We start from the raw sequence: 23,036 nt of genomic DNA, 5'->3' as shown, positions 1-23,036 counted from the left end.
CTGTAGACTGGGGGTTCAGTAGAAGAGCAGGGATCTGGGGGTCCCCTTCCCAGGCACCTGCCTCCCCTCCTCAGCCTCCCTGAGCATCACTGCCATTGCAGAGCTGCCCTGGGGAAAGGCTGAGCCCTGGGGCTGCCCCACCTCACTGTCATGCCTGACACCAGGCTACAGCCCTTGCATAACCCCAGATCTGAAGGGTTTACTGCTGTGAATTCTCCAGTGCAGAGATAAGAATAAAGCCTGAAACTCAAATAGGACCTCACACTTTGAACTCTGTTTCCCTCCCCACAGCAACCCAAATCTGGCTTTTACCAGAGATGAGGTTTTCAGGTTGTCCAGCCCCAACCTTTGGAACATGTTCATGACCAAGTAACCTCCATCTTTATTATCAGCACATCTCTAAACAAAGTCTTCTGGAGAAAAGGCTATGTTTATGTGCTGACCCTGCCATGCCTTCTGCTTCAGCAAGTCAGGAATGCAAAGTCTGACTACAACAGCAGCCACAAAGTCAAAGGGAAAGTAAGCCCAGACTACAAATGTCTTGTATTAAACTTTTGCTGCTAAGCCCTTTCTCCCTATCTCAGTAGCTAGACCTATGGCTTGGAGAAACTACTTCAGTTGGCCCATTCACATCCCCTAAGCAGTTCTCCTGCAAGTCATTGAAGAAACACAGTGCATGAAAAAAACCCTGGCAGTGCACATTTTGGTTATTACCACCAAATGGAGCTTGAACTCCATGAAGATGTAGTTAGTTAAACCAGCTCTTCCATCCAGCAGCTGAAACCTCATGTGAGCATCTTGTGTCTCAGCTGTGATGGGAAATGGGATGCTGAGGGCAACAAGTATCAGCCTCAGCCAAGATGGCAACTCATCTCAGCCCTAGCTGGGAGCTGCTGCATCTCTGCCACGTGAGCCATCCGGAGTGTGGCTCCATGCCCAGGCCTGGGCTGCAGGAGGAAGGGTGTCCCTGGGGCTAAAGCTGCACACAATGGGACCACGGGACCAGTCCTTCTACCCCCAACAGCATCGTGGAGCTGGTACCTGCTCTGCTGGGACTGGGCAGGGCAGAGGAGGAGCAGCTAACTACTGGGTTACACTCTGGTGTAAATGTGAAGGTCTGCTCTCTGCTTGCAGGCTCAGTCCTGCACATTTGATGGAGTTAAGCTGATTCAGGGCTGGGCTGGGTAGTCTGCCCTTGGTGACTGCTTAGGAAGCCAGAAGTTGCTTCTGCCTGACTCCTCATCTGGCTGTGCCTCTGCTGTCTTGCCCTAATGCACTGCATTAGCTTGCAAAACCTAAGTTAAAGCCTTCAGCTTTGTTATTTGAATATACCTCTCTGCAGGTCAGTGTCTTCACTAGCAAACACATGTACAAGTTTTCACTTTTTTTACACATACCCTTCTTACCTTGCCCTAATAGGAAGAGTAACTAATGACATCAATATTATTATGGCATTCTAAAGAAATAAATGTCTTTTATTTTGACAATGCCAAGATCAGGGGAACATGCAGACCAGCGTGTTTTACTGCACATTATAAAGTGTGACAAAATTAACCATTTCCTCTTTCACTGAGCATCCAAGAAAACAGTTTCCTTAATTAGAGTGTTTGGTTTGATACTTGTTTCTTAGCAAGAGGAAGATTAAAAAAAATGAAGACTCCAAACAATAGTGAGGAAAAATTTGCATTTGTCTAATGTTAGTCTTATTTTCCAGTCACATTTTAAATTATTGAACACTCCTTGTAAAGGTTTTCTACCAGATTTCTCATGTGGACTTTCCCCAATGTGCAGCTATGTCCATAGCTATGTCCATTCACTCAGCACCAATGCTCACAGACCCACCCTGATTCTTGAATGCATCTGGGGCTGTAACAAAAGCAGATCTGAATAATCTTGAGACAGCTATTCCTCCAAGGTGTAAATATTTCAGAAACGTTTTAAACTCCTGCTGCCAGTGACATGTGCCTGAATCCTGAATTGACTTCTCATTGTGCTTTGACTTCACTGATTCACTTGAACAGGGTGTTCGTGTACACAATGGGAAAGGGTGTCAAAGCACTTTGATTTATGCCAGATTTGTACTGCTCCCACTAATGCCACTCTGTGGTTTACCCTCCAAGATATCTGGGAGCTAATAGTGCTGTGGACTCCCTTGGTAGGACTTTTATGTCCCAACATGGGTTCTCCAGAGGCTGGGGGGAGCAAGGCAACTCTCCTTCTCAGATCCCAGTCCCAGCTGTAAGGATTACCACAGTATCCTGTTTGTGGGCCATAACTTGGGGTATGAGGCATAAAAAAGAGTGAAAGCTTGGAAAGAGAGCAAAAAATCTCAAATAAAAATTCCTTCAAAGTCAAGCCCAGTGTGAGGCAGAAAGCATTTCAAATAAATAAAGCATGAGCAGTTCTGTGTTAAAATAGCTCTTCTCCAGGTAACCACAACAATAACTACCAACACTGGCATCTCTCAAGCAGAAAGATCAGGAAAAGCACAAAAATGCAGAGAGCTGAGTTTGTACCCCTGGTGACAGCCCCTGGTCTGCCCTGAGGGTGGTGGAGAAGCAGGGGGTGGTATGGAGGGACTTGCCAGGGTACTGTCAGCATCAAGCTGGTTCCTGAGATAAAAAGAGTGCCTGTCAGCTCCCTGCTCCTCAGAAACCCAAAAAGGGAAACCCACAAACACAGGTGTGAAACACCAGAGCAGTGAGGAAGAAAGCTTATTCCTCCTTTACCCAAACAGACTTACATGTTGCTTGAGCCCCAAGGGAGGGCTGAAATGTCCCCAAAGTTAGGATCTTGACTACACTGCTTGGATTATTCTTTTGTAAATCCCACATTCCTGCAGTGTCAGGAGGCTGCTTTGCTTGCTCAGCCATCAGATCCCCCTGCCAGGGTTTCTGAGCACACGTGAAACACAACTTTGCATATTCTGAGGCTCAGCCCTGAGCCCAGCACATCCTGCAGTGTCACTGCAGCATCCCCCATCCAACATGGGGACCCTAACAAAAGCCACCCGCTGAAACCACACTTCCAGAAAGATACAAGGACTTGAGCTGGGTGATTCAAGCCTTTTTGAGTGCTGTATGAGCACAGAAGTGGTGCTAACAAAAGGCCAAATACTGGCAGATGTAAAGCCACTGGTAAAGGCTTGCTGGTTTGAATGGAAGCAAGGGAGGGCTCTGTAACCATGGGGTTTGGGGAAACACTTCAGGCTGATGGTCCCTAATATTTAGAGATTTCAACCCTGCTTTAGGCAAAGGTGGGAAGCTGAACCACTGTCTCTGCAGAAGTCCCTTCAAATCTCAGTTATCCTCTGACTCCATGAGTATTTTGCACTTGAGAATTGTCCTGAAGTTTCTAAGGTTTCTTGATGAAACACTGTTGAGATAAGAAACATGCCATAATCATCATACATGCCTGACATGTATGAATGTTTTCTGGTGAATGTCCTGTGCTGGGACTGACTATTCTGTTCAGTCACTTGCAGTGCCTCAGAATTTCTGGGTCACGCTGAAAATAAAACCAAAATACCAGAGCAGTCAGACTAAATGTCCCCTTAACACAACATCCTTTCTTTGGCAGGAGCTAAACCAGGTGCTGAGTAAATTGTTTAACCAGTAACCCCTGTGCTCTGCTTCCCATGCCCACATGTTCAAGGATGAGAGTAATCCTTTCTTCCTTCTGCTATTTGCCTGTCTCTATTTTAGCTCTGTGTTTGTTCAGTATCCAGCACAAGAAGCCCAAAGTGTCACTGAGTTCTTGTTGCAGCCATCTACAAACTCCTCTCCCCTCTGAGTGGTGGCACCATCAAAATGCTGCCTTCCCTAACTTCATGTACCACAGTTTGTCACTGAGGAGAATATTCTAGAGGATAAATTCATATAATACTTCCTCTTGCTTTTTTTTTTTCTTTTTTTTTTTTTTCCTTTTTTTTCTTTTTTTTCTTTTTTCTTTCTTTTTTCTTTTCTTTCTCTTTTCTTTCTTTTTATTCTTTTTTCTTTTTTCTTTTTTTTTCTTTTCTTTTCTTTTTTCTTTTTTTTCTTTTTTTTTTCTTTTTTTTTTCTTTTTTTCTTTTTTTCCTTTTTTCTTTTTTTCTTTTTTTCTTTTTTTCTTTTTTTTTTTTTACTTGTGTGTGTCTGTGTTTGTTTTTCTTTAATGAAATTCAGAAATACATTTCCACTCCTTTTTTGTTTTGAAGATGGTTTCATGAAAGGGCAAGATCTAGCACACAAGTCAGACAACCATTTCCCCTTTGCAGGTTCATAACAGAAATCACCCCCTCCTGTTTGAGCTTTATACCTCTGCTACACCCATACCTGACCCACCCATAGCTTAAGATGCAGAGAGGAGGAGCAGAGCCACTGGTGATTCTGTCTTCTTACTCTGCTCTTGTGAGACCACACCTGGAATACTGAATACAGCTCTGGAGCCCCCAGCACAGGAAAGAAATAGACCTGTTGGAGCAGGTCCAGAGAAGGGCTAAAAAGATGATCAGAGGGCTGGAGCAACTCTGCTATGAAGACATTCTGAGAAAGTTGGGGTTATTCATCCTGGAGAAGAGAAGACTCTGGGGAGACCTGACAGGGGCCTTCCAGTACATGAAGGGGGCTAAAAGAAAGCTGGGGAGGGACTTCTACCCAGAAAGGGTAGTGACAGGACAAGGGTAGTGGTCTTAAGCTGAAAGAGGGTAGATTTAGGTTAGATACAAGGAAAAAATTCTTCACTATGAGGGTAGTAAGATACTGGAATAAGTTGCCTAGGGAGGTTGTTGATGCTCCTTCCTTGGAAGTTTTTAAGGCCAGGCTGGGTGAGGTATTGTGCAACCTGGTCTAGTGATGGTGAAGTCTGCAGCAGTACGTGAGGGAAGTGCCTGTGACTGGCAAAGGTGCAAAACTCTGCTTCCACCAGAGACAGTGTGGAGCCAGGGGTGGGTTCACTGTGATTTAGGGATTCAAAGATTTTGCTCAGGTTTTGTGCCAAACCCTAAACCAAACAGTTGTGTTGTCACTGATACTGCTGCAGGAGGGAGCCAGAGGCATCAAGCAATAAATTCAAAAGAATTAAGACCATCTGCTGCCCAGGACTGCCAGCCCATGGCTCCCTGCAGGGTCAGTAGAGACAAACAGTTACAATATCCAAGTTAAAGTCCCTTGAAAGCCAACAGATCCAGTCAGTAGTGCTCCATCCCTCTTGCACACAGCAGTAGGGAAAAGCCAACCAAACTAACAATTTTCCTAGAAATTTTAAAGTTATTTACAGAGAGTAGTCAGATATATGGACATAATAAGTGTATACATACATAAACATGTATACACATCTTCTGGTTGGATCTGAGTTCTCACATCAGTTGAGTTCCTGTCCTGAGGAATCCTCCACATAAATGGGATTCCGTGTGTGGCTCTAGTTTTCATAAAACTAGATGCTCAGGATTCAGTCTCTGGGATTTGAAACGCAGACAAAACGTGACTGGAGACAGAATTAACACAGTTCCTTACAAAGAGATGGGAAAGAGGCCTTTTTTTGAGCCACACTAGATCATTATTTATAATGTAGAGGCAAACACCATTAAGGACACAGTAGGATGGTTTATCACCGGACTGCAAAAAGCTGAAAGACAAGCATCCTCTGGATCTTTTCCTAAATGTCTTTGAGCTGAAAGCACTCCCATCTCAGCAGCAGTTTCCTTCAGAAGCCAGCTAGTGCTATCAGTGTCTTTTGCCAATAGTAGCTATAATTACATTAAATAGTTGATTTGCAGAAGCAGAAGGAGGAGAACAACATGTGCAGAGCAATGTTGCACAACATCACAAGGAGTTTGCACACTTCTGTCACTCCAGTAAACCACTTACAATGACACTCACACCCTTCTATTTTCTCTCTCTGTATTTTGGAGATAAGCCTGTTTTGAATTCTTCTGTGGAATTATCTGATGGCTGCACGCAGCTTGGTTCATTGCAGACATTGGGGGGGAGCTGGATGACCCCCAAAACAACCCCCTGTTATGAATAACCATTGTGATCCCACATGAACAATGGCACAAGATGTCACACATCCTTTCCTGAGCTTCAGAGAGGGACGCTCAGACACAAGAACTTAAAAATAAAACACCATCATTTCTATGACATGGAAGTAATTGCAATTTGCACTGCCTCTTCCCTTGGAAGCATACTGGTGTTCACAGAAGTGCTTTCTACCTCCAAATTCTGTCCTGTCTCCCAAGCCTATCTTGTAATTACAATTCTACCTTTAAATCTGAGTGCACATTTTGGGCTTAACAAGGCAACTGGCAGCAGTAATGGCAGTAATTACAAATATGTTCAGTGTTCTGAACTAAAGAAAAATATACTAAAGATGAAAAATGCCATCGCTCAACAATTCTTTGGAAACAACACAGGCAGAAATGGGCAAGTTTACAAGGCTATAAATAACTCAAGCAAAGATCTTAAATTATTTAGGGCACGTGAATGATGAACATTTTTTTCTGAACGACTCTGGGCATCATTAAAGCATGAGAGCACAAGAGATCTGGGAAATATCAAAACATTATAAACTACTACAGAGACATAGCTTTCCTTTATGCCTTGCAAAAACACACTTGAGATTCCAGATGCACTCCACTACAGAAGCATCTGTGTATGGCAAAGAGAGTGCACAGGGAAGTATTGCTAAAGCAGTTGGCAATGGATCAGCATAAGCAACTTGGTAATGAGTTATTTTAATGCTATTGTATATCCTGTCCCCGGTGTCACAGTGAAACAGCTCAGGGAACAATTTGTGACAACCACTTTACAGTCATCCCACATGTATCATCAGGACCCAAAACATGCAGAGTGGACACAAGACAAATTGGTAGGGATCATGGTTGTCATGAAGAGTAACTCAGCTCCTCAGTAGAAATTCTGCTGAAATTTGGCAATATCCTGAACACAAACTGTTCCCAATAAGCCATCAGGAGACCTGAAGTACTCTGTTTTCCCAGCTGCCCTCCAAAGGGTGGGAGGACAAACTGAGTATCTCTAAACAACAAATTATTGTAATTCATCTTTTTCTTATTTTATTATGTTTCATTTGCCAGTATCCATGAAAAAAATTCTCCCAGTAGCTCCTCTCAGACACAACAAAACCTGGCCCATAAGAAAACTGGGATATTTCCCATTTTGCAGCCTGGGAAACGAAGCTTGATAAAGTTGAGTTTCTCTGAAGCTTTTCTTTAACCCTAAACTTCTCCTTTCTTCAGCCATCATGCAAAGTGGATCCCAGCTGTGCATTCAAGAGGCATCCAGCTCCAGGTAACTGGTCTCAGCACCTGCAATACCATGGGGAACAAACTGTGTTTTTGAACCTTCCCAATTCTTTTCTCCATGGGCTCCTTCCAGACTTTCAGCCTCCCAGGAAGAAGAGGTAGTGCGTTGGTTTTGGCACTGACAGTGTCACCATCTCAGATCTCTCACATCTCTGCTGCTGGGAAAACAAGGTCCTAAAAACTTGAGAGATGCTCTTGGTGGTTGATGCAATTAAGACAAGACCTTGTTCTGCAGAACCAGAGAGAAGCCTACACAGGGCTCCCCACCTTAGTTACATCATAATTAAATGTTCCCAACCTCAAAAGGCATGTGGTGTGCTTGTCTGATGTTTTTATCAGCTGAGGAGTTGGTACTGTCAGTGAGAGAAGTGGCCCTGGTGCACACAATTATTTCACACAGTTCAAAGTGGGAACACAAAGTGCTACTGAAAAAACAGTCATTTTGTGTCCTGGTCTGAGCAGTGATGCTAGAAATGCACTGATCAAGCTGGCAGGACAGCCAATGCAGAGCCAAGGCTCCAGGTATAGACTCAGTTCACTCTATTACTTTCCCTGGAAAGACACAGAACCCACCCAGACTGTTCTCTGCAGCCCTCTAAAGGCTCCTGCAAGTTTGGATCTCCTGTCTCCACAGGCAGCAATCCTGGAGGAAAGGCTTGAACAGCCCAGGTGAGATCCTTGCTGCCAGCCCATGGGAGGGTCTCAGTCTGTTACTGGGGAGCCCGAGAAGTTCAGATGCTGCTGCTTGCAGAAGTGGGGAGCCCAACAGCCTGCTGGTCTCCCTGTTTCTCTCTTTAAAAGTTGCCTTAGGATTAGTTCACTTGCCTACCCAGTGGTACACAGTTTTATTTGAGATGCCCTTTGGCCTTTGCCCCCTTATCACTGTAAACCCTGTGCCATCCTCCCAACCATGGCAGGCATTTTGCCTCTAGAGAATCCATCATGGCACAGGGTGCCTGTGTTTCAGCTTGGAAACCAGGCTCACAGTCCTCAAGTCCCCATATTTTTTTTTTTAAATTATCAGAATCAACAAAACAAGCCCAGACTTTCAAAATACAGTGCCTGTCAGTTAGTATTTCTGTATGTGAGATCCACAAGTGCATGTGGATGGAGATATAAATACTTGCCCAAGATTATGCAAACTTTTTACCAGGACATCAACAGCTCAGATGTATTCACCCACTCACCGGTGGCTTCTGAATCTCATTTTCTAAATATACCTTGCCCAACTCATGGGGGTAAAACACAGCACTTGGCTTCTCCCAAGGGGAAACACAGATGTTTGTCTTCCAGTCCCTGGAATTTCTTGGACTTCTGTGAACAAAAGGGGAAAGGCCAGAGGTTGAGCAGCACTATTTATTCGGCCCCATTTCCTACCAATTGTTCAAAACTGCTCAGCAAATAAAATGGGGGCTTTTCTTGTCAGTAAGGTCCGTGGGGGCTGCCACCAGGGTGTGATGAATTCCAGTCATTCCTCCAGGCTGCTGGGGTCTGCCCAACACCCACCGAGGAAAACCTGCCCCTCCATCCTACAGCCTGATGAGGAAGAACTCTCTGGCAGCCCGACTGCCCCATCCCCACTGTCTCTGTTTGGCTTTGCTGTCTCTCAACAGGGAAGAAATCTGGGGCCCCAAGAGTGTCTTGCCCATTCCCCAGGGAGCTGGGTACCCCACAGAGGCACCCCCGATGAGAAAGTCCAAAATGATTCTTGCTTTTCAACCAAGACCACAAGAGAGAGAGGGTGAGAGAAGAAAAGATGCCTGTTCAGACTTTAAATATTCAATTTTTCGTGCCCTTAAGCTTTAATTTAACTAAATGTAAAGAGAGTGGTGAGACACCAGAATGGGTTGCCCAGGGAAGTTGTGGATGGCCCATCCACATGGATTGTTCCATGTCTTGAAGTGTACATGGTCAGGCTGGACAGGGGGTTGAGCAACATTGAGCACATGATGTGCCCTGTGCCTTGAAGGGCTCAAAGTCAGGCTGGGGGGGCTTTGGACAACCTGGTCCAGTGAAAGGTGTCCTTGCCCATAGCAGAGGGATTGGAACTAGATGACTTTAAAGGTCCCTTCCAAGGCAAACCATTCTGTGTATCTATGAATTCCAGAGAAAAGAGTCTAGGACACACATACTAAGTAAAAGTACTTGCTCAGAACTTGGTCTTCGGAACCCAGGTAGAAAAAAATTCAGCCCTAAGAAGAGAGCTTGGAACACTACAGTCCCTTCTCATGGCACTCTCCTTAAACCAGATGACTGCTCTCACAAGGACATGGGCTGTCTCATAATTATTTTTCCCAGCCCAAGCAGTCCCACACTTGGCTACCAGACAGCACCCCAGACCTGGGCACCCACAGGGGTGGGTACCCAAACCCAGCATTGCCTCAACCCACACGGAACAACAGCCTCCAGCTGTACCAGCACTTTCTGTGCCACCAGCAGGTCTGTACTCCCCACAGATGCTGAGCATGGGGCATTTTCATCTAAAAAAAAATAAAAATTATATACATATATATGTATAGAATGTGCTCCAACTGCTTTTTCTGTAAATATGCTCTGTGCTAAAAACAAAACACTGCGGTAACAACTGCGATGCTTCCCTGATGTCAAGCTGACATAAAGCTCCCTGGGTGGTGTCCCTGATGCTATTGGTACTCAAATGAAGGGGGGCAACACCTCAAGCAGTGACCCATCTCTCCATCCTGCCCTCACATCACCTGCAAGGGCCACAGACTGACTGGTACCCATCAGATGAACCCATCACATGCCTTCATCTTGCAGGACATCCCTGCCAGAGGTGGCACTCATTCTGCTCTTCTTTCAGGCTTTTTTACAGTGAGAAGAGAGAGTGGTCTGAGACAGCTGCATCCTCCAGCCAGTTCTGATCATCATCCAGCCAGTTCTGATCACCCAGCAAGTCTTTTTCTGGGGGGAGAGGCTCTTGCATCAGCTGCAGTCTCTCCTTATGTTGGCAACAAAACATTACCTGGCACTGACCTGGCACCAGGAAAACAGGAATGTGGAGCAACACTATCTTACCTCCTTCTGACCCTGCCCCAAGAATGCTCTGTGGTTAATTACTGTGTGGGTATCTGCAGCTGAAAATGATAATAAAGAACTAAGAAAATGAAAGCTTCAGCCTGTGTTCTCACTGATTGCAAGCAAGGCTTTTTTTAGAAACAGCCTTTCTGCGTGTACTTATATGTTCTCTGATGATTTAATCTCTCACACTTTTTTTTTTGTGTATGTGTGTGTGAATCTTTTAGTTTCCTGAAGTGACTTTCCATGCAGCCCCTCTTCTCCCTCTCCCTCCTCCTCAGCTCCCAAGAGGGGTTCAAATGCACCCTCATCCCCTCTCCTCCTCCAACAGATTTCTGTTCAGAAAGAACACCAAGAGCACTACCACCTCTCTGGTCATTACTGACACACCTCCTGCATGCCAGTGTCAGCCTCATCTACCCTGCCTGAGTTCCCACAGTAAGTATTGACATGATTTTAGGGTGTGCTACAATTCAAACCACTGTCTAAGCAAGACTTAAACCAACCAAAATTGTTGTGTCTTCCTTACTGAGTTTAACCAACCTAACACTGTTCAGGTTGGATGTGCCCAGGTCTCTATTTTGCTCTGTATTTCTACAGTACCCAGCACAGCAGTGCTCTGACTGATACACAATGTTACCAGGAATGGTCCCAAAACAAACAAGAAGCTGCAAGTCAGCAATCACAGGTTTAGCTGATAGGGCTGCAAACCCACTGAAGTGGAGTGAGGCTTGGCTTCCTTGGAGCCAGAGCACTTTCTGTATCATTCCCAGATCAAGAAGCAGAGCCCAGGAGGTCCAAATTCTTTGGCCCACTGACCAGACCTCAGCTGTCTGATTGCAGGGGTGTCCAGCCAGGTGAACACTTCACCACTCCTGTAAAGGAGTTTGGTCACTCGGCAGACATGTAAGAGCATCACTGGTGTAAGCTCAGCCAGCACTGGCACAGTGGCAGAACTGGTGAATGTCCCTGCAGATAGAGGGAATGGGCTGTACACAGTCTGTCAGGGTCCAAAGCATGGCCAACATTGCTCACTATACTCACAACTGGAAAAAAATAAATAACCATCTGCTCCTCCAGCTTCTCTTCACTCAAACAGCATATACCTGCCTTCTGATCTTCACATGAATTTGGGCTCAAACCCACCAAATCACTCAAATGTGTGCTTCATTTGAACCTTGCTCTTGGGGGAAAAGAGAGGTGGTGTGAAGGCATGTGTGGAGTTTGTCTTCTATACTGGCAGGGACAGATGCAGAGTTCAACCCTCTGTATTTGCTGATGGACAGTAGCAACTATGTTGAAAGAGGGCTGGGGGTCCCCTGCTTGGCTCATCCCCAGGGGAGCTGTGCAGTCACATCCCTCTCCTCTGTCCTGAGCGCAACCCTTCCTGTCCCTCCTAGCTCTTTTCCTGAGCCTGTCAGACTTGTGAACTGGGCTGGATCTGCCCCAAACAGCTGCTGGGATCCCTGCCTGGGGCTGCTTTCTGCTGCTCCATCACTCTCATAGGGCTGTGCAAAGGGAGAGGAATAGGATAGATACAGATCACATCTGGGCAGGGTACACATCCCTGTGGGGAGGGTGCCACCCTCATGAGTAGGTTATATGGAATGTCCCACCTCCAGAAGGTCCCTGAATGCCATTAGCAAAAGGCCCAAAGACAGGGTTCTCAGGCCCACTCCTATATAAGAAGGGACAGAGAATGTCGCAAGCAGAAAAACCTCAGTAGAGATTGAGGGTCCTCCTTTCCTCAGAAGGGCTTTCAGGCTCTTGTTTAATGAAATCCAAGTGCAAATATGGTTCTGCTCAGAGGCAGATAAGGATTGATGCCATAAGTAAAGCAACAAGTTCTTAAAACACTTACCATGAGTGTGGGAAGCCACCCAGAGGAGGTAGAAATCATGGAAAATGATGGGGGCTGTGAACTCAGAGCTAAGCTCTGGCCTGCTGGGATTGCTCCCATAACTTGAATCTTAACACATGATCTGTTCAAGGGAGATAGCAAGGGGAGAAGGGGTGCAGGGGTGCTGTTATGCATCAGGTGTACATACCAGTGCCAGCAACCTGTCACTTGACAATGAAGAACGTGGTGATGGAGCCCACTGAGTCCATGCATACAGCACATGAAACGAAGGGGAAAGCAGTGAGGTCTTTGCTCCCAACCATCAGCACTGGTGAGCAGAAGAGAAAAATGTTTGGACTGACTCTCCAGCTGCCAGAAAAGATGCAAGGGAAAAGCTCCTGACTGGGGTTGAGGGTTGGCTGCTGGAGGCCAGACTTCCCCACATTTATATTCCAGTTGCCTCCTATGGAAAGTGCAGAGTCTGGAATTTCTTAGCAAATGTAAAGCACTTTGTAAAAGACTTTGATTCACAGCTGGGATTTATCTAAGTACTGCCCATAGTCTTTGTGGTGAGGCTCAGATTTTACAGTTCACTGCCTCAGGTGATTCATGATGAGAGAGGCTGTTAAAAAGAAATTTGCAGAAGATACAGGAGAACTGCCCAAATTACCCACTAAGACTGAGCAGAGAAGCAAAGCTCTGACTCTGCCTCTCCAAGAGAAAGTCATTTCCCTTCAGCCAGAATTAAAGCAGCTTGGTCAGTCCTTTCTTCCTTGCAGATGCCCAGAAGAGCAGAATGCAGCCAGTCTGCACCTGTATCAGGAAGGTGAGCAGGGAAAGGAGCAGTGACCATGGCCCTGGTCCTTCAGGCATCTCCTGTCCATCCTGCAGGACTCTTAACACAATCCCCAGCATAGTTTTGGCCCAGCAAAGAAAGAATCTCTTTGTATGGAAGGAAAGAGACTTTGTACTTAGGGAAGTAAGCTGGGACATGATGTTAGATTTAGAAATTTCTCATTAGAATAAGAAAACAGGGTCTTGGCTGGTTGATTTCCTCATTAGTACAGATGCAACATCATTTACTGAAGATAAGGTTTAGATTGTGCTAGACTCAAGTTTTTTACCTCTATGGAGGGTGCATAGGGGAAAGGATAGGATTCACTTTGTGTCTGCTGCTGAAGGCATTCTAGCATTGTAAAATCAGTACACACTTACTGAAGCAGATAGCCTCAGCAGAACGCCTCATCCAGCAACCCTGAGACTCATTACAGATGTTGTTGGCCCAAAGAAGAATTAACTTTTTAATGCACAGTGAAAGATCTGCAAAAAAAACCCCATAATTTAGAAAGCCCCGCTCCAACAGCTGACAGTCTGGCACTTGGGATGCACTCCAGGGCATCCCCCTATATCCCTCTCCTTCTGTCCACTGAAAATGACCCAATTCCCTGCCTCTGATCCTGTGTGCATGAGCTGCCATTAGGCACTTCGTTACCCTGACAGTGTTGGACTCAAACATCACCCATGTCCAAGAGAGCTTTTTCTTAGACAGCCACCCCGGTGCCATGAACACCCCAAAAAGAAGTCCAAAAGGCTGTAGCTGCTTTGGTATCCTATTACAGGGACACAGGATCATTTTCATGTGTTCACTACTTAAATTAGTAACGTGAACTCCTTGCTTCATGAACTGAGGAATTTAGTCCAGACAGGGTGAAGCTGGCCACATATAATCTCCGGCTGGGCATGACAGAAGGACTCAGATATGTTTCCCTGAGGCTGATACATGACTGCTGTTGGTTGGGTGGTTGTTGGTTGGTTGGCTGGCTGGTTTTTTAGTTTTTTTTTGCAGTAACATCATTTTCAACCCAGATAAAGAAGCACAGATGTATGTGGATCACATGAAAATGATGAGTCCTGAGGAATCACAAAGGGCAGCCCACACTTAGATAAACCCAACTGCTGTGAAAGCAGCAGGAAAATGAGGAGGAGGGACAGTCTGTGCCTGTGGGAGAGGGGCACAGCTGAAAATACTCCCAGGGCCCATGGCTTGACCCTGAGATGAGCTGAATCTTTGATCTCACCAGAAAACTCTCACAAGCTTTGCAAACACAGCCAAACATCAGCTCAGTGATGTGCACAAAGCTCTGCCCTGTCCCTCACTGCCAAAGGGAACGGCCCTGCAAGGTACAACTACCCTGCTCCTTGCTTCAGGGTCAATTCTTAATGTTGATTTGTTAACTTAAGTGCTTTCTAATACAGCATGTTGCTTCCATTAATAAAGCAATAAATGATCGTTCTTATATGTTCATACCTAGAGGCTATGACTGCAGGTTCAGCAGGACAGAGCAGGCTGAAGGTAACTCCCAGCCCTGGGTGAGTGACCTCTCTAATTCAGACAGAACCAGCTCTGACCCCAAGCTGTGCTGCTGGACAGACAAGAAGCCAAGTTTTTCACACTCCTTGGCTGTCTGCAATAGGATTGTATTTCAAATCCACCTCCAAAAATGTCTTGTTTTTCAGAAGAGAAAACTAGGGCACCTAGAAATTAAGATCTGATTAGCCAAGTGGTATCAGTCTGAGAAGTCTAAAACTTTCATTGTCTGGTTTTGGCAAGTCTTTGTGTTCCAGCTTGGTTTCTTTAAGTTTTTATTTCTTTGTTCAATAATTACCTTTTACTTGAGATTAAGAAGTTCTGGTGTTGTACAAATCCAGCCCAGCCTGATAACTTTCTCTGGCAACAACTTTAATAGTAACCCATCTGTCTTCCCTCCTGTCTATCCTACCAAGCTCTCCTATATTAGCATAAATAACTGCAGTGTCTTGAACAGGTTCCAGGGAAGGGCAAGACTGAGAAACAATAAATGTCACAGTCTGCACAGGGAAAAATACAAGCTTTGCTTAATCTCTGCCTCATTACAAGCACTGTGTCCTGGCTCTGAGAAACAGGAGCTCAAGCTGAGTCGATTTCCGTGGGAGTGAGTAATGGACAATCCAGTCAGGCTGCCCGGAAACACAGCCCCAGGGCTCTGCAGGACACAGCTTCCAAGAGGAAAGGGACATATTTGTCAACAGAAAGCAACAGCACCCATCTTAACGAGAAGCAATTCCTCATTTGACAGGTGCTGGAACAAAGCAGCCAAACTCCCTTTACAGGGAAAGAGTCTACCAAACAGGAAGGTCAGAGATGTGGCAATGTCTGGAAAACAGAGTAAAAAGTACATATATATCCTCCTGCCATTCCACTGGATGCAAGATTAGTAAATATTTACTGGCTGTGGAAAGTCTGGTGATGTGCACGTGTTTTTATTCTTCAGGATGGTGGATCCAGGCCAGGAGGGACCTGTTTTGTCCCAGTCCTCAGAGAGCACAAAGAGATTCCAGCCAAACAAGAACAGAGCATCTCATGGGAAAGCACTCACTGGTCATTTTGTCTAAGACTCTTCTGCACACTCCTCAGAAGTTCACAGGAGAGCCAGAGGTAGGAGCAGACGTCAAAGGGTGAAATGCTGGCTCCTGCCAAAACCAGAGCAAAACTCCCTTTAGTTTCAATGGACTGATTTTTCTTAGATTTCAAGGCTGAGGCAGGCTACTGAATGCCTGATCTAACACTCAGACCCCACAGGCAACAGCATTTTACCCTGTAAGACCCCAGACTTGCCAGTGAAGCAGAGCACTGGTCTCCAATTTCCCCTAGCCCTGGGCTCCACAGCAGTGAGAGGATTCTGAGAGGAAGAACAAGAAGCAATGTCACATCTTGTGTACCAAAGACAGCTGCCCATAACAGCTGGAATGTTGTTGGTCTCAAGAGACCAATCTTAGAAAGCTTTCTAGTCTTGCTTGGATTGCTCCAGGTAGCAAAAGGTCCATATGTGCCCTTGGAATCTCTTTCAGTTAACTGTCCTCCTCCATCCTGCTGTCCTCCTTCCCCTCATCTTCTGGGGCCACGTGGTTTGGGTACTGATGCTGCATGTTGGCACCAGGCTGTGTTTCATGGGAAAAAATGTGCAGCTCTCCATAAGCAGATTAGGAAACAAAAGCACACAAACGCCAGAAGTGGGGAATAGAGAGAGAAAAGAACTCATCTCCAAACAACAACCAAAGCAAGAATTGAGGCCTCCCCTCAGGGAGGAAAGGAGGGAAAATATGAGGTTTAAAACTGCAATTGGTGGGTTTGTTACCTCACAGTGGTAAAGAGTTGCAGCAATGCTCCCCCTCCTCCTGACAGACCCAGCATGGCCATGCTTATAGGCAAGCTCACTTCTTTATGAACATACAAAAATGTTCCTTGTTCAAGTCAGCTGCACACTGCACACAGTGTTATTTGGGAAAACAAAAGCATCTGGATCATTCAGTGTCTTCATGGTCCTGGGAGTCTTGTTTTACATGGACAAGGTGTCTGGACCCAACTAACATACTGGGCACCACAACTAAAAGAAACCATTGCAGCTTGAAATAAGGTGGAAAGTTTCAGAGGAGCTCAGAGAGCTAATCCACACAGCTGCCCCACTGATTTGCCCATATCTGCAGATGCTATAACTATTGCTAAGTGGGTTTGTACTGCTAACTGACCATAACCCCCTGGATCCAAATGATCCTTTTGGGTCAGAGTCTCTATCTGGATATTTTCTGAACTCATCCCACATATTGCTCCTACTTTCTCCAAATCTCCACCTCTCTTCCTTCCTTCCTCTCTCTGCTTTATACTTCACCTTGTCCCTTGGACCTTATTCTATCTTCATTATTCAACACTCCAATTCACTAGCAAAATCTGAGTATTACAAAATATAAAACCAAAGGCAAAAATAAGGCAGAAATACTTCATATGGAAACAAGCTGGTTTGTAGGAATCCTAATGTTATTAGGAGAAAAAGGGAGGAGTATAAATTTTAATGGAAGTCTCCCACTCAGTTGTAAAACATTCTGCTGTATGTACACCAAAATAATCATCAGACAAACAGTTATGTTTTTTTCCCAGAAAACTGTATCCTTAATTTGTTCTCAGAGAGGAAGTTGCTCATAGCTTCTCTCACTCCCTTCTTTGATGCCTGCTATTTTAGGATTGTTCTACTCCTTCTTTGTCTCCCTCCCTATAAAACTGGAATCACTTCATCCCACAAAGTTATTTCATAAAGCCTTCCTCTCAGCATATGAATCAAATTTTAGATCTTTAGGCTTAAAAATAAATATCTGAGATTTAAAAGAAAAATAAAAGGGTGGAGGGAAAAAAGGAAGAGGAGAGAAAAAAAGGTCCAGCATCCATTGTTTCAGCCTGAGCAATCTCCAAAGAACTCATCAGAGTTGCATTCATTTTACTACAAGGGATGTGCAATCTCTGGATGGATCTGCTTAGTAAAGATTTAGCATTGAATGGGTGATGCCTGCAAGAACAGGAGTGCAGCTGTAGTGTGTTGCCCAGGGAGGGCTGCTCAGCAAGCTGCCCAGAACAAACAGTGTGTGCATGCAAATTAGGAAACCCTGGGAAAAAATTCCATTTACATAGTAATGGCCCAGCTCTCAAAAAAGCTGTTCTATAAAATAAGTTTGTGGAAGACTGCACTTTACTTTTATATTTTCTATTAAGTGCATAAAAATATATTCCTGACCTTTTGCAAATCACAACTGGTCAGAATTTGCAGTAGATGTGGTCACTCAGATGTGCAGACATCATTTTAACACAAACCTAAGACTGCAAACTATTAGCTGGAACAAGCAAGACTTCTGGACAAAATGATCCCAAACACACTTGAGGATGTCTTCCACATGAGAAATTGTTTCAACCTAATAGTCACCTTCCCTCTCCAAACCAAGGCTCTTTATCAGGAAGGTTTGTACCTGAGGTAGGTGTCCAAGCCCCTAAAAACAGGTAAGATGTCCCTCAGTGACAGAGCAAATATCCTCCCCAAAACTTTGGTTCCTAACCACAATCCCTTTGATGCCATATGAGACTTGGGGGTTTTGTTTCTTCCCTTCTTGCTGCTGGGCTGCCAGATCAACCCTTCCCATCCCAGCTCCTCCCTCCTCTCACAAGATCACCAGATCTTAATTTAGGCAGTCACATTTCTTACAATTATTACTGGGAATGGGTGGAAAAGGATGCTGACAACACTCAGACACTAGTGTTGTTATGGTTTGGTTTAAATAAAGGAATATACTTTCTAAACATCACAGAATGAAAACTCTATAGGCTTAACCCTTCAACAGAAATAAGCCTTTATTTTTTTAATCCACCCTACCTGCACTTAATTTGACCAGTCCCATTCAGATTATTTAGAGCTGGGCAGCTGTCCCAGCAGCCAACAGAGAGCAGCAATACATAGACACTACCTAAGGTTAATGCCTCACCAGACCTGATCCCTGAAGTTATACATTGGCTGATAAAATGATCATGCATGCATTTATCTGACTATATTTAAACAATGCTGTCCAGGCTTCAGGACCTGAAAACTCAACAACTGCTGAACTACTTTTTATTCAATGAGAATTCTGCTCCAAGTAGCTGATAAAGCGTTTGAATTCAAGTGCACTTTCATTCTGGAAAAACATAAACTTCTACAATTTTCTTCTTCTGTTACAGTAGGGATACCACTTTTTGTTTTGAGTTTAGTTCCTACTCAGCAGCATTTTTAAGCAGGAACATGGCAGGCAAATAGGATTTTTGGAATTCGGGCATACACAGCAGAAACTCTGTGTCCTGGTGACATGATGCAAGTGGCTCTGCACACTCCAGCACCAACCAGCTGCTGGGGTGCCAGGGATGCTGAGATCCCTGGGATGTGCAGGTTGTTGGGAAGAGCTGGCAGCTCACACCTGGCCATGGTGTCAGGGATGCTGCACAGAGCTGGGATGTGGGGCTCCTGGGACACCTGGGGCTGCTGCTCCCAAGGGATTTGCCCGGGCAGCAGAAGCAGCACAGACCATGGTATCCCCTCCCTGCAACACCCAACAACTCCCCCAGCTACAGCCTTGCCCCAAACACAAACCACCGAGGAGGAAAAAGCATTTTCAACTTGGATTGCCTCTACCTTGGGACAGCCCTGGAAAACCTGGACTACACTGTAAAGAGGGACAAACACAACCCCACTCTTTACACTTATGCTCCTACTCTGCTCTTTCTTTTTCCCCTAAATACCAAAAATGAGGCGTTTCATAATAGGCTTAAGTTGGCTGGTTTTGCCACAAACAAGCACTGTTTTTCAGAAGGACTTTTGAACCAGAGAAAAATGCCCACAAAGCTGCAGAACACGTTGAGTTGGACTGAGAGTTAATTTTTCTCCCTACTTTTCTGTCTGGATTAACAATTAAGAAATAAGTTTCCACACAGATTTTCGATATAGAACCTTTTTATCATCTTTATGGATGTGGTGTCACTAGGATACATTCTCAGATCTTCCAAAAAAACAAGAATTCTTCCCTGGTGGCCCATTACCAGTGGTGGAATTTTTAAGACTCACAATAAATATTGGGAGAGCTGGGGCACACTCGCTATAATTTGCATCAAAATAAGAACTAATATGCCCTGCATTTCTCCTGGTTTACACATATCATGTGATATTTTGTATTCTTTGCAAATCATTTACATCAAGGTTTCTGAAAATGAGAGCCTAGCATTAGTCTTCCAAATTAAAATGTAAGCACTGCAATAAATGTCTTGATCTTCAAGTATATTCAACAGCCTATGGCTTTTTTTCAGAAATCAGAGCTGCTGAGTGCTCAGTACTTTAAAAATGAGTCTGATTTTCTCTTGTGCTTAATACTGGATAAAAATACTAATTTTATTGTTCAGAAATGGAGGACTTGCTTATATCGAAGAAGGGTTTTGTAATCCTTGGAGCTTCTAAATGTGAAATGCTGCTATTATTCCACTTATTCTGGTGTGGGTTTGGAGGTGCTCAGTGTAATTAACTGGAAATGTAGCTTGGAATATTTTTAAAACCCTTTGAGGCAACAAGATCCAGATGACAATTGCTGTAACACACCTACCACCTGCAGCTGAAAACCATCACTGAGAGTGAAACCTTAAGGCCTCTCCGCATGCCCATGTCATTTGAGGAACAAAAAACCCTTTACAGCTACCTATTTATTTGGCTTGCTTGGTGCTGTTTTTTACTCCTACACGTTGGACTTTAAAGCTTTCTTTGACAGTTTTATTATCTTTCATTTTTTGCAGCCCTTCAAGGCATGGCTGTTGCAGCCTGTCCCAGGGAACTGGTCGCAAAGCTCTCTTTGTGTCTTCTACAGGAAGACCCCAAAGATCACTCAAGCTGCTCAGCAATGTTTCCTTTCCTTTCAAGGATGACCTGAGGGAGGCAGCCTGCTTTCATCCTTACATCTTACCAGATGAAAGGAAACCTAATGCTGAGAATGAGGCATTAAGGACCACTGCTGGGGTTTCCACAGCTGGAGGAGATGCAGCATCAGGCAGTAGACAGGCCCTGGCAGGCATTGGAAGCTGGATGGGGTCTGTGCTCTGCTCCTCCTCAGCATCTCCTCTGCAGACCAGAGCTAATCCCACCTCTGCAGCTGCTGACAGACTGCCTAGAAAGCCCAGGCATAGACAGAGGACAAACACTGGTGGCAGTGGCACAGATCCCTGTGCATGGGAAAGCAGAGCTTTTCCCAACGCTGCTTGCTGTAACCCTTCTCCAGTGGGATCACTGCCACAGCTCACTTTTTCACAGAGATCCCTCCTTTCCAAACAGGGCAGATTTTAAACTGTATTTGAAAGAGACCATATTTGGACTCTCATCTACCACTTGTTAGAAAAAAATTTTGTGACTTTTTATTGTAGGAAAGCTGTTTTCACAGGCATAAATACTGAGCAAGAAAATAATAGCTAATACTAAAACATGAACAAACCATCTCAAAAATATGAGCACTAGCCTTGAATTCAGGACTATTCAATAGTGAAAAGTAATCACTCTAACATGAGCCTCCACAGTAAAAGCAAACTGTGTCATAATATCAATTTCAGTGCAAGAAGTAGATAGGTACACTGCAAGGGTAAGAATAAATCAGTGTCTGGAAATAAATAACCTCAGATTTCCTGATGAGCGTAAAAAAAAACCAGACAAAAACTTGGGGAGCTGTATGGGAGAAGAAAGGGTTAAGGAGAGAGATGGAAAGACTTTTTACCAGGTTCTTTAGTGACAAGGGGAAAGGGCTTTAAATTGAAAGAGGGTAGATTTAGACTGGACATAGGAAGAAATTTTTTGTGGTAAGGGTGGTGGGACATCAGAGTTGGTTATCTAGAGAAATTATTGGTGCTCCACATACGAAAGTATTCAAGACCAGGTTGGATGATGCTTGGAGCAACCTGGTTCAGTGGAAGGTGTCTCTACTCATGGCAGGGAGGCTGAACTAGATGTGCTTTAAGGTCCCTTCCAAACCAAAACTTCTGTCATTCTGTGAGGTTATTCTGGCAAAAGTTATCAGTGCAAAATCCTGTTCTATATGAGCCATCACCCCTCAGCCCATATTGACTCACTCTCCAGGTTCTCCTACAGCAGCATTCCATCTTTGTGTGAGTTTAAAGACAGACACTGGATGCTGATCGTGTGGTGTCTGGTGGTTCCTCTTCCCTAGGGAGTCATCCAGAGGCTCAGCACTGGCTGCTCCAGCAGCTCTGTGAGCAAAGCTCAGGCCTCTCCCACAGGTTTCACCCCTTTCCCTGCTATCAAGTTCACATCTTATTTTTCTGTTCATTTGTTGCCTGTCTGGACACAAACACTTCCACTTCCACTGCCATGAAATCATGGCCCAGCAAGGCAGTGGAGCTGTGGTAGCTTCAGGATAAATGTACCTCATCTCAGCCTCCATGATGGGATATGTCCCACAGCCACCTTTGCTTCTCCCCTTCTCTCTGTGCAGAGCTGGCTGCTCTCCTGGTGCCTTCTCCCCCCTTTCCCTTCTCTGCCTCAGTCAGTACATGCTTCAAGTCTGGTTCAGCTGCTTCACTCATCCCCATGATCACAGGGGCTCCTCAGGATCATTTTTCTTCCTGTGGATTAATCGTCTAATTCAACATGCACCTCAAAATATTCAGCTGCCTACTAAGCCTCCATAGCCTCCTCAAAACCCTGTCTGAACACCAGGATCTTCAGTTTGGTCTCCCAGCTGTGTCTTGTATCTCAGATACAAGGTTCCTCAGATGCTGTTTCCCACCTAAAGAGTTTCCATTAAAATTATTAGCAAGGATTATCTGCCTCCCACAGCCAGGCATCTTTGCTCTCTCTTCCTTTAAATGACATTTACTGCTGTCAAAATTGTCTTCATCTCCCTCCTCAGTTCTGCAAAAACACCAGCTCAAGCTCTCCCTACAAACTCCAGGCAAAATCATAGCCCTTTTCCCCAGACAAGGCCTCCAGCAAACATCCTCTGCTTGGATTTTAAAGCTTTTTGCCCTAGTGAGTCTTGTTTTCAACTGGTAAAAATAACAGCTTGCAAACTACATACATTTACATACTTCACTTCATTCAAATTAACTGGGAAAGATAAGAATCGGCAGTAAATTAATTCTGATAATGTTCTAAACTGTGAATTTCAATCAAAGCTGAAAACCAAGCCAATTCAGCTAAATTGCTGACTCTTGTTACACTTTAAGTGATCTAAAAGCATACATCAATAACCAAAGCAACTTCTCTTTGTGCAGCTGAGCTCCAGACTGATTTGCTGCTTTCCAGGACTGTCTGATAAAAAAAGCCACAGTCAGCTCCAGCTAATAAGAAAAATTCTATCCAGAGCCAAAGAGCAATAAAAATGTTGTAGCAAGTTCAGAACATTTTGTCACAGCTAAAATTGGTTTCCTATGAACCATCTGAAATAATATGCACTGCAAAGCTCTGCAGATGACAACCATTGAAAAAG

The sequence above is a fragment of the Heliangelus exortis genome, chromosome 3, assembly GCF_036169615.1.
Source record: "Heliangelus exortis chromosome 3, bHelExo1.hap1, whole genome shotgun sequence".
NCBI classification, from domain to species: domain Eukaryota; kingdom Metazoa; phylum Chordata; class Aves; order Apodiformes; family Trochilidae; genus Heliangelus; species Heliangelus exortis.
The sequence above is the reverse complement of the archived record's forward strand: the minus strand, read 5'-3'. Positions refer to the sequence as shown.